Raw genomic sequence first — 3,212 nt, forward strand, 5'->3', positions numbered from 1 at the left:
TTTAACTAAGTAAATATTTCCTGCTGAGCCACATAATATACTAGGATTAATTTCATTTTCCTTTTACTACAGTTTATGTCTTATTTTTAATTTGATTATAAGTGCGCACTAACACACTTTCAAATAATCTCCTAGTTGTTTATATCCCTCTAAATACCTGTAGACATATTAAAGTATTTTACCAATATCATCTTTCTTGAAGAATTCTCTCCTGGAGTTGCCTGACCTTTTCCAACCTGGACTGATTCATATCTGCCATCCTGGCATTTCTCAGCACCTCATCCTTGGGATTTTCTTTCATTTCTCTTGTGCTGAAGCCCCTGTTTTCTTTGCTTGGTTTATGCTATTGTTTAATGAAGTGCATTCCCTAGCAGCTTACTTAGAAATTCATGGAAACTCAATTTTTTTCACCTTTAAAGGTCTGAAATGTCTTTATTTTCCTTAACAGTTGATTGATAATTTGTCACAGTATATATAAAATTCTAGGTCAGAAATCCCCTCAATATTTTAAAGCTATTTCTTCAATGTCTTCTAGATTCCAGGACTGCTGTAGAGAAGCCCAAACCCATTCTGATATCTGATTCTTCTATGTGTGTTCTCTTTAGAAATGAGTGGAATTTTCCCTTTCCTGCCAGTGTCCAGAAAGTTTATCATAATGGACTTCCTAGAAGTGTTGTTTAATATTAATTTTGAGTTCATAAATCCACATATTTCTTTGATCTTTAGATTGGATTTAATTTAATCCAGCAAAATACTACAGTGTACATTCAGTGGACACTTTTCATGTGGAAACTTGTATCGTTTGGTTCTGGGAACATTTTTTTGAATTATTCCTTGTTAACATCCTCTCCTCTACTTTCTGTTTTCTCTCTCTGGAAATTCTTTCATCTGGATATTGGACTTACTGGACTGGTAATTTATTTGTATATCTTTCCTCTTCTGTTTTCCATTTGTTTTTGTTTTTTTTTCTGAAGATTTCTGCAGTTTTACCTTGCAGGCTTTCTATTAAACTTTTTTTTTAACTTCTCATACCATATTTTTAAATTTCAAAAACTCAAACTCTTTAAAAAGCTCTGAATGTTCTCCCCACCACTGTTAATAACACACTGAGCTTGCCTCATGGTTACAATATTTTCTCTTACATCTCTGAGGACATATTTTTGAAATGAGCTTTTCCTCTCCCTGCTAGTCTCCATTTCCTTTTGTTTTTGTTTCTCTGCTAATCCTCAGTAGCTCATTGTTAGGACAGGGTGTTTGAAAACATGACTACAGATTCTGAGCGTGTGGATGGTGATTGCCAACTGTGGGCCTCCCTATTGTTGGTCTGCCCTTTCACTGAAATTCTGATTTTTAGTATCTTCAATGTTTCTTCTTGAGCTGTTCACATTACCCAAAGAAAACTCTTTGATCTCTTGACTGGAAGGTAGAGACCTGGATGTCAAGAGTTCTGGTTGTTGAATGAGGGAAGAAGGCAGGCTATCTCGTAATTCTATATGTAAACAAAAACTTAAACTGTGTGTTTTCAGTATGGTAACCCCTCTGCCCCAATGACCCTGCTATCCCTAAATACAGAAACCCTCTGTTTTACCCTCTCAAGGAAATCCCTTCAGTCTTCTGTCAGAGATAGAGAAAACTGAAGTTCCCTTAGAGTTTACTTTGAGGAAGGGGAAGTAGGATCAAACTGCTTCTTAGAAAGACTTTTAGGTAATCTGTATTTAGACCCACCTTCATCCCTGCTTCCAGAAATACTTGGTAGCACTGTTTTCTGAGGTTTCTCTCATGTTTTCATTAATTTTCTTTTTTCCTTGTTCTTTTAAACTCAAAAAAACAGCTTTAAAGTCATTTAAATGGAGTTTCTCTTGTTAAGTGAACTTTTATATCAGCTACCCTTTTCTATATAATCTCTTTAATTCTTCTATATCTCATCTGAATCCTTTCTTTTCACTAAGGATAGGATAAATAGCCAAGTGGTGTGCTGCTTAAAAATATACTTTGTTTTCTCCTGGATACATTGATTGTTTAATGTCTCTATACTATCCAATTTGCTTGATATACCCCCTTCTACCTTAGTTCTCAAACACATATACTTTAGACTGTATGGTTAGGAAATGAGTTTTGGTGTGAGAGATCTAGGTTCAGATTTTAATACTCATTTTCTTTGTGTAATTTTTCTAAACCACAGTTTTTAAATCTGTAAAAAAAGAGAGAGAGAGAAAATAAGAGAAATAGTGCCAGAGGATTATAGTGCAAAATTAAATAAGATCATGTTAAAGGTGACTGTACAAAATATGTGCTTAGAGTCCTACGGAAGTGTCATTTATTCAATAAACTCATCCTTGCACATTACAATTCTGATTCGCTACTAAAAAGCCTGGGGCTACTTTGATTCCAACATTGAAAACCCCATAGGAAGACACTGAAGGTCCATGCCTATGCCTCTATCACTCACCTGTGGCCAGGATATGGGAAACACTGATAAACCCATCTTGAATTAGTTGATTCAGCAGGAGCAGGACTGGGACTAGGGTCAGGCAAGTGAGGTACTTGCCTTGGTTGCAAAACTTCAGTGGCCCTCAAAAATTCAGTAATCAAATTGAACAATATTTTAATGCAACATTTAAGATATCAAAATGAATGTAAATATCCATAATGCAAAATATCAAAATTTTAAAGAAATGCAGAATCTGGAATCTGGAATTAGGGTGAGGTAAGTGAGGTACTCACTGTCATAGTTGTAAGGTAGGAGAGAAAATAGGGTTAACTAACATTTCTGAAAAGAAGGTTATTCTTCTGAACAGATGAGAAGATAAATGTTCACGACACTCTCCCATTAGACTTCGAGGTCAAGGGCAGGGCTATTTCTCTTATTTCTCCTTATAATTCTACTTTTGTCATATAGTAGGCACTAAATAAGGGTTGGTTGAACCAAATAGTGGGACTAAGCTTTCAGAATAGAGGGGTGTGGTATTTCATAGGTGAAGGCAGAGTAAGGATATAAATCAAGTATCTCCTCATGGTTTGTGTGAGATGAAAAATGGAGGCTGGGAAGTTACATTAGATATGAAGAGAGGGGAAAAGAATAAAAACCTAAGGCAACACTACAGAGAGTGAAAAAGACCAGCCTTTACCTAATCAGCAACCCCTTAAATCTATTCAGATTTAGGAATAATGTTGACTTAATCCTCAGCAAAAACTTGTTTTGCCTAAATGCA

The sequence above is a fragment of the Dasypus novemcinctus genome, chromosome 14, assembly GCF_030445035.2.
Source record: "Dasypus novemcinctus isolate mDasNov1 chromosome 14, mDasNov1.1.hap2, whole genome shotgun sequence".
Classification (NCBI taxonomy): domain Eukaryota; kingdom Metazoa; phylum Chordata; class Mammalia; order Cingulata; family Dasypodidae; genus Dasypus; species Dasypus novemcinctus.